Source organism: Phascolarctos cinereus, unplaced genomic scaffold (assembly GCF_003287225.1).
Source record: "Phascolarctos cinereus isolate Bilbo 61053 unplaced genomic scaffold, phaCin_HiC Scaffold_2;HRSCAF=192, whole genome shotgun sequence".
NCBI lineage: Eukaryota > Metazoa > Chordata > Mammalia > Diprotodontia > Phascolarctidae > Phascolarctos > Phascolarctos cinereus.
The window spans coordinates 115,267,523-115,283,495 of NW_027555625.1; the positions used below are offsets into that span (position 1 = coordinate 115,267,523).

At 39.8% G+C, this 15,973-nt stretch overlaps 1 protein-coding gene across 3 annotated transcripts in view; it reads right to left on the bottom strand.

Moving 5' to 3' along the window:
- The window catches only part of SPRED2 (sprouty related EVH1 domain containing 2), a 173,969-nt gene that overhangs the window by 144,801 nt on the left and 13,195 nt on the right, over nt 1–15,973 (bottom strand). Inside the window, exon 1 of one of the 3 annotated variants that reach the window (XM_078149549.1) lies at nt 3,477–3,601. The exons of the other annotated variants lie outside the window; for them this stretch is intronic. The gene's annotated coding sequence lies outside the window, so the exon portion shown is untranslated. Of the gene's footprint in view, nt 1–3,476; nt 3,602–15,973 lie in introns of those variants that run through there. 3 annotated transcript variants of the gene reach the window in all.

The window sequence follows — 15,973 nt, forward strand, 5'->3', positions numbered from 1 at the left end:
ATGTGGTCCTGTGCATGAAGGTGGAAGGGGTTAGCATCCTGGGAAGAGCAAGACCCAAGATTATTTAGTGTCCAGTTCAGCTATAGTATAGAGTATGTGAAGAGGAGTTAACATTCAATTAAGGCTGGCAAAAGAGCAGGAGCCAGAACATGGGAGGGGACTTAAATGTCATAGACTAAGATTAAAATGAATCGCTAGACCTAGGATGGGGGTATAACTGAAACTGTTTGAGTATAAGGGAAAATCAGCTTTGGGGTTAAATATGTGATTCATAAAAGACAAATGGATCAAGATCTTCCCTTGACCCCTTCTCCCAGACCCTTCCTCACACACCCCAAACTACTTGGCCACTCCTAGATCCGTCCCACGGTCTTTCTGTATATAAGGTCCATCTTGTCTCCATTAAGGGGCTCAGATTCTTTAAGATCTGGCCAGCTTGCATTAGTGCAACAAATGTTCAGATTCTTTAAGAATCTAGCCAAGGGCTCAGATTCTTTAAAATCTGGCCTGCTTGCATTAGCAATACAAATGCTCAGATTCCTTAAGAGTCTGGCCAATATGGTGGATCTTTAATAAACCTTGTATTTTACTGGGAAAAAAAAAGACAAATTGAGATTTCCAGGCTATCAGCACACAAGCCATTCACCTTCCTACTGAGTAGCTGCTCCAGTTCTCCCTCACCAAAAAGAGTGGCCAAGCTCCTATGAGCTAAAGAAACTCATGATGTCTATGCACACTAATAATGTGTTTTCATTGCAAGAATATCACAAAAAAACTGGTTGAAAACCAGTACTCTCCTACAAACCTGAATCCCAGACCAGTCGATACTGGAGTAAAGGAAACAAGTTGAGGTTTCCTAGGATATCCACTTTGTTATAAGTCCTCCCACCCCTCCACCCCTCAATGGTGTTCAAAATGGAGAAAGATAATGGGGACTAATTTTCAACTGTTGCTATATAAAATTCCAGTGACTTGACTCAAGAAGGAATATCATAAGAGTAGAAAGAACACTGAATTTGGAGACAGAGGAGCTGGGTTGAAATTCCAGTTCTGTCCTTACCTATGGAAACTCAGACAAGTCACTCCACCTTTTTGGGTCTCAGTTTCATCATCTGTAAAATAAGAGGGTTGTCCTACCTAGCCTGTCTCTATAGTCTCTTAATCTAAGATTTCAGGGTTCTAATTCACTCAAATTTCTCAGTCTAAAATTGTTATGCTACCACCATCTATACCCTAACTTAATCTTGTGGATATTTTGGAAGAATTAACTTTGATGACAGGGCCTGCACAGCATTACTTACATGCATTGGAGAAGATGCCATGCTTATGACTCAATGATAGGTCTCTTCTAATTAAGGCCTGGAATAAAAAAGTGTGAAAGTGACCCTGGATATGACCCTCCATAATTGTTTTCTGAGGACTAGTCTAACAAAGTTTGGAGAGGGTCATCACTCCAGTAATGACACTGTGACATAGTTGCAAGGCCTTAGCGTTTGGAAGAACCAGGTTCATGTTTCATTTTTGATACCCATGCAGATTGGACCCCAGGAAGGTCACTTAACTTCTTACTGTTCCAGACTACTCTTTAAACTAGCAGCAGATCTATATTGTTGGGGGGTCCACACTGAGAGTTCCCTAGACTGATGAAATCACAAGTCTGGAATCCCCAAATCCTTCCCTAAAGAGAGTATATGGTAGAGTGGGATGTAGAACCAGCTTTGGCGTCAGAAAGATCTGTTCCAAGCACTGCCAGGTGACTATGGGCAAACCTTTTAACCTCAATGCCCCAGGCAAATGCTGATCCATATTGACAGTGGAAGTTTCTTACCAGAACCATGCCAAAAATAAAGATTCCCCACAATGGCACTCTCATGAAACCATCTACTCAGACAGAGGGGTTGCAAAATCTGCATCTGTAATGATATAGACTCAAATACACGAGTGAAGAATATTCAAATACATTAGAGATGCTCAAAAGGTGTGCCAGGACTGGGTTCAGCTAGGTATGTGGGACTCATGTTTGCAATCTCACGAAACATATACAATGGAAAGAGCATAGGCTCTGGAGTCAGAGGACTCCAACGAGGACAGAGAAAGAGGACTCTAGAGTTTAAAGGACCTGTATGAACTTCAGCAAGCCTCTTCACTGCCCTGGGAGCCTCAGTGTCCTCATCAGTAAAATGAGGGTGTTGGCCTGGATAGTCTGAGGTACCTTCCAGCTCAATTTCCATGGTTTCATGATCCTGAAATTTGCAAGGATTCCTTATAGTTATGAGCAGAAAAAAAAGGTTTGAGAACCACTGACCTACACTGATGAAATCACCAGTCCTTGAAGACATAATATCTCTAGAGCAATAAAGACAAAAACACAAACCAACCATGCCCTTCTCCCTTGCTTTCATAACATCTGTTTGCCTATAGCATACTTCTGAATCCCCACATGAAAACAGCCAGACTCACAGCTTTGAATCCACCTTGACCCCAAAGGCTCTGAACATCAAACAACATTCCTTGCTGTCTATGACCACATTCTTTTGGCTGTTAACAGTAAAAAAGCAATTGCATAGAGGAAACTGAAGAAAAAGGAGGCAGAAGTGGCAGAAGTGGGGAGAAAGAAGAAATTCTACTATGTTTCACAAACTTTGTTTTTGGTTGCCTACATTCAACATGAAACATTCCTAAAAATGTCAACTCCTCAAAGGCTCTTTTCTATTTTGTTTTTCCTCTGAGTGGAAAGGAACCTCAAAGGTCAATAAGTCCAACCACCAGCCAAACACAAGAAACGATGCTTTTCCTTTGAGAGCTTTGTTCCAGCGGTTCCTTCTGCCTAGAATAGTAAATAATCCCCTATCACCAATACCCCTCCTCTTCTCAGACAGTGGGAAGCATCCATTTTCAAAGTGCAAATTAAATGTTACCTCCTACAGGAAGTTCTCCCTTAGGTCCCTGACCAAAATGTGATGCCTCTTGAATTAGAAAGTCTATAATAATTTGTAACCTTTTGGGGGCATTTGCTATATTCATTCTTGTATTAAAGACATGTGTGTCTCTGTCTTATCTCCCCTATAAACAGTAAAATTCTTGAGGGCAAAAAGTCTTATTTTCTGTGTCCACCACAGTAACTAAAACACTGTCTTCTTTGAATAGTTGTGTTTGAGAGGGGGCAGCTAGACCTAGAGCACCTGCTCTGAAGTCAGGAGGAGCAGAGTTCAAATCCAGCTTCAGACACTCCCTGGGCAAGTCACTTAACCCCATTGCCTAGTCCTGTCCCCCCCAATAGTTATGTTTGAGGAATGCATGAATGAATGATTATTTCCCTAAAGTCTTACTCATTATGACATGCCACAATGGTGACGTTGGGTTCAGAGGAATACAAACTCTAGCAGATTCTAGTTTGAAAGCCTTCAAAAATGGGCCTGATGATATACTGTGTCTCTACTGTTTGCAGAAAGGACAAGTTTGGAGAAGGTTATTACCTGAAAGGTTAACTAGCAAATAAGGCTTCTTCGCCGACCTATTAATCACTGAAAATCATCTATGAATGAAATCACTGATCTTCTGAAGTACAGACGAATGGATGAATTAATCCCTGTGCCCTCTGTCTACCTCTAATGACAAGGGCCTCCCTTCAGGAGGAATGTTCTGACCTGTTTAGAATGCTTTCAGCTGAACAAATTCTAACTGAACAGTAACTACGACAACAATGACAATGTGAGGTTCACTGTTTTGGATTATAATTCACTGACATTTTAGCATAAAAGGGATACACAATGATATCCTAAATCAAGTAAGCCTTAAGAAATCATCTGGTCCAATCTCTTCATTTTACAAAGACTGTTGAATCCTCTTGTATACACCTTAACTTTGTGCACAATGTTAAGAGGTCAATATTTATGGTTCACAGTTGGTTAATTTTTTAATCAACAGAGAGGCCACACAGACAAGTTTCAACCACATTAACTGTTTTGTTTTGTTGCCCTAGGTTATAAACAACTCAAGGGCAAAGATGTTTGCCTGAAAAGTGTTGAATCAATCCTTGCTGACATGCACAAAACAACTGCTATTGACTGGCTATGTATCTTTAAGCAAGTCATTTGACATCTTCGGGTTTCAATTTTCTCATGTTTAAATAAGGGGATAAATCTTTAGATCTTCCTTAAGGTGTCTGCCCATTCAAAGTTCCATAATTCTGACTACAGATCAAATTTCAACTATCTTGTCCTGCTTGAAAAACATTTGATTAAAAAAAAAAAAAGAAAAACTGACGACCACAACCTATTTGCCATTTCAATAAGAAAGACATTCAGGATAAGATTGCTTGAAAATGTCTTTCACAAGGTCATTCTCAAGCCACAATCTTGGTCTACACCTCAAAGAAGGGCTCTTCATTGTGTCCTGACAGGTCCCTATGCCCATCTTTTTAACATTCACATTAATGATAAACTCAAAGTAGAAAAGTCTTTCTTGCCCCCCTCTTTTAATACAAGTTGGAACCAATCTAAATCTACTAGACTGTAAATTACTTGAAGGTAGAGACTTTGTCCTATCTACCTACGAATCTCTAGTACAGTGAGTTGTAATGGTCCCAACTTCAAGCTTCCTCTACTTAATCTTGTATCCCATGACTAGAATAAATATCCTAAACATATCACTTTCAATGAATACATCACTACTTCAGAAAAAATCCATATCCTTCTAACATTCTGGCCCAAATCTACTTTTTCATCTCTATTGTCCTTTACTCCTTGAAAAAAAAATTGCTGAATTTAGTCGAGGGCGAGGTGTTTTTTCTCACCTCTAATTCATTCTCAATCTTATAATTCTCAAATGCAGGTTAGCCCTCTTCCCCCTTCCTATAAAAGTGTTCAATGCCGCGCTGGCCAAAGAGGGAAACCAGAACGTTTGAGAGGGAAAATGGGAGGAGGATGTGTTGGTGGGTCGTAGAAGGGCCTCAGTGGAGGGCTGTTCAACATTTTTATCCTCCATCTTCCTACAGTTTTTGAACCTTACACTGTTCCCTCTCCCAGTGATTCTGAATCCTCAGGGACTGATGTATGTACAAATCAATTCCCCATCCCGAAATACCTGTTCCTTTACTCTTCTCTACCTCAAACCTGTTCCACCCACAATTTCCAGCTTCAGATATGATGCCCCTTCTACTGTGCTCTTTGGAAAGCTTGATCCTTAGTAATTAACTTCCTTGCATCTTAAACCTTTTCCTTTCTCACTCCTTCCATCTCCCAGCATTCAATGATACCTGGCTCCCTCCTGATGACACTGCTTCCATAACTAGCCTATAGTCTTTTCCAGTACTGGTTATCTCATAAACCCTGATTTTCTGCTTCCCATTGCCACTTTTGGATTCTCAGTATCTCCCAGAAACCTCTCCCCCTTTGAGGCGTATGTATATATACATATGCATATACACACATATAATATATATATGGGTACATAATCAATACATATATGTATATACACATACATACACATACAACTATATATAATATATATATACATATATATATATATTAAAAAATGATCCTTCAAATAGCCTAGCTTCCAAGTTCCTCAGTCTACTCAATTCTCACAACCTACCCCATTCACCACTCTAACTCAGCTACACACAAAGAGGGTTGAACCCTTGATCTTGCCACCACCCAGCAGTGTTCCAATTCCATGTGCATGATCCCCATAATTCCTTTATCTCAGCATGACCTTTTATTCCATTTTCCCTATGCTTTACAACCCTATAACACTGTCTTTTATCCTTACTGTAGCTTCTGTTCCCTTCACCCCCCAATTCTTTCCTAGATATAGCTATGCATTGGCTATACTCTCCTCTCCTTTATCATGACCCCTTGGTGAATCAACTGAACTTGATACTATCTTCTACTCTAGAATCCCTCACTCCCTTGTCCTATCACTGCCAAACCCTGACCCTGGATACTCCCACCATCTATCTACCTCCTTTGCTCCTACTCATGTGCTGAATGGAGCTGTAGAAAATCATGAAATCATGTTAACTGGGTCCACCAATAATTTGTTTCCAATCTCAACTGAGCCCTCATTGCAGCATAGCAATCATTCTACATGTTCCTAATTGATTCACTATCCCACTCTCCACAGAGGCAGTTCCAGATCTTCTCATCTCTCCTAAAGCAACTCCTCATTCTACTCTTGCAGCTGAGGACCTCTCCTCATACTTTACAAAAAAAAAAGGTCATTCCCTATGAGTTCCTGTCCCCCCCCCTTATCTAACAACACTCAGACATGAAGGCATCAAGCACTACATATATCCTTGATCCCATCTCGTCCTATCTTCCTGATTACCTCCACTATCATTCCTATTCTTTCATCTCCAGTCTCTCCCAGTTTACTCCCCCCTTCCCTGTTTCCTACAAACAAATCTAAATTCCCCACATACTTATAAAACCTTCATTTGTCCCCTAGTGACCATTCTATGTTTGTCCTCCAATTCTCAGCAGCCTGTCCACTTGCTAACCTCTCACTCTCCTATAAATCTTCTTTAATGTGTCTTCCTACTCCTCATCACTCAACTTCAACTGCTCTCTCCAAATTATGTCTTCATTGTCAAATCGAATGGTCTTTTCCCAATCCTCATCCTTCTTCAAGTCTCTGTGGCATTTTGACACTGCTGATCACCTTGGATACTCCCCCTCCTCTCTGGGTTTTCCCAGCACTGCTCTCTCTCTCTCCTGGCTATCCTTCTAGCTCTCTGACCACTCCTCAGAAAATCTTTCCAGGTTCTTCATTCATGCCATGCCCATTAACTCTGCCTGGTACATGCTTCCCTTTTTTTCTCTAGACTATGTCATCAACTGATAATTGGCCTCCCTGCTTCAAGTCTCTCTGTGTCTACTCCAATTTGTCTTCCACTCAGCTGCCAAAGTGATATTCCAATGGGTAGGCCTGACCCCATCACCTGACTACTCAATCAGCTCTAGTCATTCCCTATTACCTCCAATATCAAATATCAAGTCCTCTGGCACTTGGCCTCTTCCTACTTATGCCGGGTCCTTATCTGTTACTGCCCTAGGTATCTTCTGTGATCCAGCTGAAGTAGCTTATTAGCTATTGGCTACCCATGACACTCACCTCAGAACTCTAGGCCTTTTACTGGCTGGTCCCCATACCAGGGAAGGCTCTCCCTTTCCTCCCCTCTGCTTCCTTCAAAACTAAGCTCAAATCCCACCTTCTGCAGGAGGCCTTTCTGGGTCTTCCCATCTACTGGAGCCTTCCCCTGAGATCAATCACTGTCAGTCTTCTCTGTATATATCATGTGTGTACCTAGTTATTCATGTGGTGTCTCCCCCCTTAGAATGTAAGCTCCTTGAGGGCAAGAATAATGCTTTTGACTTTCTTTGCATCCCCATTGTTTAGTACAGGGCCTGGCACAGTTAGCATTTAATAAATGACTAATGCCTGAGCCCCACCAAACAGGTGAACATGTTCAAGATCTTTCCAGGTTTTAATGTGGTTTAGAGCAACTGCTCATACCTCAGTAGAAAAATGTAACCAGCTATTGAAGAGAGGTCTTTAAAAGCTGCTTTAAGGTAACTCCCTTAAAGAAAATAATAAGCTTTAAGGCCACAGTGGACAAAAACTACAATATATCTAGAGTAATTAAAGATTCTGCACAGCAGCCACCACCCAGTTTGACTTAGGCTTATCTAACTGGTTACCTTGACGTAATTTGTATTTTTAGATTTTATTTCCTTTTTTTAGGATAAAAGATATCTTGGCTACTTTACCCCTCAGCTTTCCTAGAGTTTTGAGCTCAAAAAGAAATGTAGCTGTTCATATTCTGATCTCTTTTTACATATCAATAATTCTTAGAACGTACTTATAAATTTAAAGTGAAATATACATACATACACCCTCCCCCAAAAGAATTATTCCTACTAGCATTAGGCATGGATGTATAACACAGAAAGTTCATCTGCTTACTAACCCATTTAAATTTGGGTAAATGGATTCATATATACATGCTAGTATTCCATTATTACCCCAATTTTTAAAATCTATTATGTAAAATAAAGTTAAGAGGCAGCATGGTGTTTACTGTGGGCCAAGAAGCCAGGAAAATACGTGTTTAAGGTCTGCCTTGGAAACATACTGGCTGCATATCCCTAGGCATGTCACTTCCAGTTCCCTCACTCCTTGCAAATCAAGACCAGAAGTAGCACACCTACACTGTTAGGAGGAGTTCCCTTATCTGGGAGTCCCCAAAACCAAAGAAATCATAGCCCTAGTCCTTATCTAAGTACCCTAACCCTATTAGGTTAAGGAGTTTAATCAAAACACTAATAGAGAACTTCAGCAGGAACCTTAGGAACCTCAAACAGTTTTCAAATTAAACTTCTACAAGAAGTTCTACAAGAAACTCTCGCTTAGGAGACTAGTGCTAGGCATGTGTGGGATTCCTGATAAGAACTAAAAGCAATTCATTTCCTAACTAGATTCATGTCGGAGAATATAAACTAAAAGGGCTGTAATTTAAATACAATCAAAGCCCAGGAGCAGCCACATTCCAAGAGACTTAAACATTCCCATCTAGATCCAAAGTAACAACAATGCTATTCGCATCAGAAACACAACCACTTCCTCATTCTTTGACCTTTTCTGTTTAATTACTTCCTGTGATTTCTTCTAGGGTTGAGTATGCATGCTTCCCAGGGCTGCAAGCCTTCCCTAGGAATAAATTTGTTTGGAAAAGCAGAATGGGGCTTGACTTCAAGAAACATTTCAGACACAGTTTAGTTCTGGGGCTTTCCTTATCTGGGGGTATCTGATCTCTCTGAGCATGTATTCACTAGAACTTCCTCTATGACTATCTCCACAGGCCAAATTTTTCTACCCATTCCTCATCCCAAAAACTGATACAGGACCTGAAACATAGGACATGAGGTATTATTGTTGGGTTGTTTTTTTTTTTTAAACTGGGAGGAGTAGACAGGGGATGGGGTAGTAGGAAGGAGTAAAACAACAAGTAGATGGTTTACAACAAGCAAATACCTTGGTTTTCAAGAATCGTTTCAATCAAGATTTCTTAACCTTTCTGTGTGAGTCTAGATCCCTTGGGCAGTCTGGTGAACTTCTTTTCAGAAGCGTTTTTAAATGCATAAGATAAAATAAACAGCATTACAAAGGAAACCAATCATATCAAAACATAGTTAACAAAAAATATTTTTTAAACAACCAAGTTCACAGACCTTAAGTTAAGAACCCCTGAGATAGATGGTCTTTCCAGGTCTAAATTTTATGAAAACCTTTGTGATAATTATGTATTCTTCACCAGCAAATGAACTCAGAACAGCAAACATTTCTCCCAACCTACATATGAATCTGGTCAACAAAAAAGACATAACCCCATCTGAACTTTTTTGAGTTCTTCCACTTTAAAAATCATAAACTTAATCATCATTACCCAAAATAAGCAAATGATCACACATAACAAGGAACAAAATCACATTAAAATTCTTAACATCACACTGAATAGTTTGAGAAAAATAGAAACTAAGTAAATTAGCAACAAGTCTAAGTTTGCTCTGCCCTGCCCCTGGTTTTATTGGCTTTACACATAGTTGTTTGCACATTGTCTCCCCTATGAGACTGTGAGCAACTTAAGAGCAAGGACAGTCTTTGCCTTTCTTGGTATATCCCCAGTGGTTAGCACAGTGCCTGGCACATAGTAGGTGCTTAATAATAAATGTTTGTTGATTGTCCTCCAATTTCTACGTAGAGGTGAGCAGCAAATCACCAACTTATCAGGCAGTCTCTTTCCTCCTTAGGTCCCAAACACTCTCTCTCTCTCTCTCTCTCTCTCTCTCTCTCTCTCTCTCTCTCTCTCTCTCTCTCTCTCTCTCTCTCTCTCTCTCTCTCTATCTCCCCCCCCTTCCCTTTCCTGCAATCAGGGGAAACTCCGCAGTATGAAGAATAGACATTGTCACAGATTCTCCTTCCTGTTGTCACCTTCCCTACTTTATTCATATCATTTAGACAGGAAAATAACGTGCCAATTCAACTGCCAAGCCCAAAACAGACTCAAATCTGGATGGATGGATGATTACTTGAGCCCCGTGGTTTCAGACAAACATAAGACATATTCACAGCTACAATGTTTTTTTTTTTCAGATTTAGCTCCCTTTTCACCAAGGTGAATGCACATTAGAAAGTGTTCAAAGGTTCTTTTAAGAAGCATACAAAGCAAGCAGCTAGATGTCACAGTGGATAGAGCTCCAGTCTTGGAGTCAGGAGGACCTGAGTTCAAATCCGGCCTCAGATACTTGACACTTACTAGCTGTAGGACCCTGGGCAAGTCACCTAATCCCAACTGCTCATCAAAAAAGAAAAAAAAGAAGCATACAATGTAGTTTGATTTTAGCTTTTGGAAAAAAAAAACTATGCACCAACCCCAAGAAGCATGGGGACTTTTAAAGTGCCCAATGTCCAAGAATTAGCTATGTCCATAATTAAAGTGGAAAAGATCACAAAAGATCCATCTAGAAAACTAAATATCCATTTAGGACCAGGAGTTCCCAGGAAACAGTTTCAACAGAAGGTTTCTGCTTAGTTTGATATTAAGCCAACCCAATCTTTCCCATCAACACCCTCCTCCTCCACTGAACTTTCATAAGTTTCTAACACACCCTGAGGCAGTCATTGGCCTCTGTTCCAAAGCTTACCTGAACAGGCACCAAAGTCCAAGTACTCCTCCATTGCTTTTATGCTGGCTTGCACCTAAGAAAAACCTAGTACCATGGAAGCATTCAACAGTTGCTTGTAATAAAGAGAAATTAACACCAGAGGCCAAGTTTACCATTAGAATTAGCCAAATTCTGGTTTACAAGCTCAACCCTAGTATTGGTGTCCCCATTCAATAAACTCCAGAGGCTTCCTATTGCCTCGAGGGGCAAATACAAACTGCTCTGTTTGGCATGCAAAGCCCTTCATAAAGTAGCCCCTCCTACCTTTTTAGTTCTCCTTCACCTTATTCCCAACGCAAATTCTTGGATCCAACTATGCTGGCCTCCTGGATGTTCCACAAAGGAGACACTCCATCTCTTGGCTCTAGGCATTCTCTCTGGCTGTTCCTAGTATCTGGAATGTTCCCTCTCCTCCACTCTGTCTCTCTAGCTTCCTTTAACTCCCAACTAAAATTCCTCCTCCAACAGGAAGCCTTCCCCCCAATCCCTCTTAATTCCAGTGCCTTGCCTCTGTTAATTACTTTCTATTTAACCTGCATATAGCTTGGTTTGTATATATCTGTTTGCATTTTGTCTCTCCCATTAGACTGTCAGCTCTTTGAGGGCAGGGACTGTCTTTTGTCCCTTTTTGTATCCCCAGCACTAAGCAGAGTGCCTACCACATAGGAGGCACTTAATAAATGTTTACTGAACTGAAATGATGCTTTCCATACTTTTTAATGTGACAAGGTACTCATTTTAGTTAAAGACAAGACTAAGCAAATAACTTTAGAAGCCCAGAAATAATTCAGCCAACATCACTTCCTGAGGCTTGGTTTGTAAGGGAGAACCTGAGACTCCAATTCTTGGGGGGATGAAAGGGAGAAGACATCAACATATAATGGAGTGTATATTAAATTTGTAATCAGAATGACATAAGATTCGAGGAGGGCCACATTCTTTGATTCCCAATGTAGCCCTGTTCCCCTCCCTCGGGCCTTTGCTCCGCTCCTTACTACATGTGACCTTGAGCAAGTGTCATCCACTTACTTGGTCTCAGTTATCTAACCTATAAAATGAGAGAATTGGGTTGTATGACCTCTAAGGTCCCTTTCAAGCTCTTGGTCCATGGATGACCTCACTTAATACCTCTGTGACTTTAGTTAAGCCCTTTAATCTCTCTCAGCTACAGTTTCTTCATTTGGAAAATAAGGACATTGGACTTATGATCCCTTCCAGTTTTAAGTCCTATGATCCTAAGTTTAATAGCTAAGGTCAGGTTATGTCTTTCCATGGTTTATTTTGATGTAATTTATCCATTGAGGCTCAGCTCAAAGACCTACCAGACTTTTCTTACCATTTGAGCCCACAATCTAAGACATCTTAGCCTTCTCTCTAGGCCAGCTGCTAGTGCCTTTCACTCTTCTATGATTATCTTCCATCCGTGCTGTATACATCTTGGCTCTCTGGCTGGCTCTCCATCCATTCTGTATATATTTTGCTTGTACATGTTGCCTCTCCCTTAGAATATGAGCTCCTTGAGAAATAAAACAGGACTTTGAATGGTTTACAGGCTAAACACTTTGGCACAATTTTAAATCTGTCTTTATTATGTCTCCTTTAACTAACTGATTATAATAACACCTTACTCATCACATATCCAGGCAACCTCAACTATGAGAGACATAGCCAAGAAAGGAACATTTTTAAATGCTTCTGAGCAGCCAAAATAGCTGTCACTAAAATCCATGCACTTAACCTAGAAAAAGTTTCTTGTACCCTTGTTCAGAGCCAGTGACTAACTTGTTTTAGATATGATTCCAACAGGCTTGGTTAGAAATTCTCAAAACCAAACTTAAAAACAACAGATTACAAGGGCAAGTGTCTGCTAAATACAGATATGCAGTTACCAGCAGAAGCGACAGTGAATCCTATAAGGAGACAGGAAAAAAATTATCTGGGACCATACAGTACAGGTGCAAAAAACCACTTCAAGAGTTCCTATGCTATTTCAGTCCAATACAATAACTGTAATTCACAACAACAATGATCCTGAATAGTTATGTTATGTTCAGTCTAGTCCACTGGAAAGGTAGACCCATGTAGTGGATGGAGAGCCAGTCTGAGGGCCAGGAAGAACTAGATTCAAGTCCCAACACTGACATGTCCTACCTGTGTGATCCTGAGTAAGTCATAACCCGGCACCTTCTTATTCTTTCACAGTCTTCTTAATGGTTACTTTCCTCCACACACTCTACAATTTTGCATCACTGAATTCCTTGCTATACCTTAAATAAATCACTTCTCTATCTCCAGATTCTAGGCACTTTCATGCCTGAAATGCTCACCCTCCTCATCTTTCTCTCCTGGATTCCCTGGCTTCCTTCAAGTCTCTCCTAAAATCCTACCTTATGCAAGAAGCCTCTTCCAGGCCTTCTAAATGCTAGTGCTATCCTTTTGTGATTATCAACAATTTATCTTGTTTGTGCACGGTTGCTTATTTGTTGCCCCCATTAAGGCTGTGAGTTCCTCGAAAGCAGGGACTGTCTTTCACATTTCTTTGTATCCATAATGCTTAGCCAAGAGCCTGGCATACAGCAGATGAGTAATAAAGAATTGTTGAGTTATCATTTCAGTACTACAGCAACTCTCTAAGACTCTAAGTGGCAGAAAAGGTGTAGACTGAGTATCTTCATCCAGGAATTCTTTATACCAATGATATCATAGGTTCAAGCCCCATCCCCTATACTCTATTAAGAGAAAATAGGAAAATATGTACTATTCTGGAAATGTTTCTATCAAAAATTGTTTCAGTTATTTGGAGGCATTTAACCCCTTCTAAAGTCCTATAGAGATGGTGACAATGGACTCTTCAATGGTCTATTGTTAGTGAAGCATAAGCTTCGGTAGAGTCTCCCTACAAAGGGGGAAGAGCTAGACCTCTCAGTTTCTGTTTGAGGACTTACCCTAGCTAAGAGAAACTAAGTTCAAGGACCCACACATCATCAGGTTGGCCACATGGAGGTGAATTCTTACAGACTTTGTTGAGGGACTCAGATCAATACTGATGGAAGGAATCCCAAAGAAATCACAGTATTATTGAAGCAATTTGCATTCTGAGCTAGCTGGAAAAGTCCCACCCACTGGACTCATTCCTTGTCACTACTTCTGCAAAATGAATGAGGTATCACTATAAAACACTTGTACAAACACAAAATTCAAATCACTTTTCTATTAACTTGTAAGTACTGTACTTTTCTTGGCTGCCCATGAAGGGGGAATGCCAGGTAATGCTGTACCTCATTCTGACTACTGATTTCTTTCTCACTAGAGTTGAGTTTTTCTTCTGTTTAAAGTCAGATTGGCTAGTGGTCAAGAAAAAGCCAGGGCCTGAATACTCAATGATGGAGTATCATCTGCACAGTCCTGGGATAATGGTTTGTTTAAACCTGAATCATCATCACATGGACTTGAGGCTGGTGGCATTTGGAAGATTCTCTCTAACATTAGGACAGCTCCCCAGAAAAGACTGATCCAGAGGTCTTGACTTTTTCTCCATCTCACTAATAAGATCACACCCCTCTCCCCTTTCCTTGGATTGTTCTAGTGTACAATTTAATTCAAGTAAACAACTTGTGTGTTCGGTGTTGTGAAGAGCATGAACAAAGAAAAAAATACATAATTTCTACCCTCAAAAGCACGGTAGTTTTGTTGGAAAGCTGTTTCATGCATGTGATCTATTAATTAACAAGGCTATGAAAAGTTATGTTACTGGAAAATGTCTTAAGATTTCTGAAAATGGAAAGATCAGTGAAGATTACAGAAATCTCTTCCTTTATGGAACTGAATCTTGATGTTCAGCAACCTTTGGAAAGGTGAAGAAGTCTGGGGGAAAGGCATTGCAGGTAAGATGAAAGGCATTGTAGGTAGGGGGTAAGGCAAAGAATCAAAGATTAGAATTTCTCATTTGAAGATGAGTTCAAATCCCAGCTCTGCCCCTTACTACCTACATGAACCTAGCAAACCATTTCAACTTTCTGAGATTCAAAATTTAGGATCAAAAATTTAGAGCTGGAAGGAACTTTGGAGGTTTAGTCCAATCCTCTCACTGGACCAATGAAGAAACTGAGACTTATAGAGATTAAGTGACTTGCTGAATACAGTAATTAGATGTTTTCAGCTGATTTGAATCCTGGTCTTCCTGTCTCCAATTCAGCTCCCTATCTACTATCTCACAATGACTCTCATCTATAAACCAAAAGATTCCTAAGGTCTTTCCCATATCTAAAATACTAAATATGCTTTAGATCTTTTGAATTTAGAAAAATCTAATTCACTTAACATTCCTAGACCGGATGTAATTATTAACAGTGTACAATAATTATGTAGATGCTTTCAAAAATGAGTCATGCTTTACCAGATGAAGAAAAAAAATGGAAATATTTTACTCTGTGAAGGAAAATATGAGAGTATTAAGCTTCAGTATTACACTCTTTAAGTGGTAGGGAGAATACTTATAAGTATGAAATTATTCAGTTTAAAATAATGTTTTAAGCAGTGTAACTAAACTGGATCAAAATTTCAAAAAATATATTCATGTCTGTATAGTTTCTTCATTCACTAGAACTAAAAAAGAGAATTAGAATAAAGCTAATTTCTTTGTCACTTTCAAAGCAAGCTACACAAACATTCAAGTACTCAATTGAAACAGAAGAAAAAATATATTAAGAGCTAGAAGACATTGCAGGGTCATCTATTCTCATCCCTCTTTAAAAATTTTTTTAACAGTAAAGGAAACTGAGGCTCATAAAGATTTAAGGACTTGTCCAAGTCAAATAGGCAGTAAGTAGCAAAAGTAAGGAATCTTTAAAAAAAATTCTTAATAAAACTTAAGAAATCATTAAGCATTTTGCACACTTGGTACTAAATCACATCTCTTAGGAACATGCATCTTTCTGATTGCTCAGATAATAACAAAAAAACAAAAAAAGGAAGTGGCCAGCCATAAAAGTTCATCCAATAAAAAAAAACTTTGGGGCAGCTAAGTGGCACAGTGGATAAGGCACCCTGAAGTCAGGAAGACCAGAATTCAAATCCAGCCTGACACTTACTAGCTGTATGACCCTGGGGAAGTCACTTAACTCCAATTGCCCCCACCAAAAAAAAAGGAAAGAAAGAAAACTATTTTACTCCTTTATGAGAAGTTGTTAGAACATGCTAAAGCTTCTACATACAGCTGTGCTGTCAGCAATCTTCAAGCCATGATG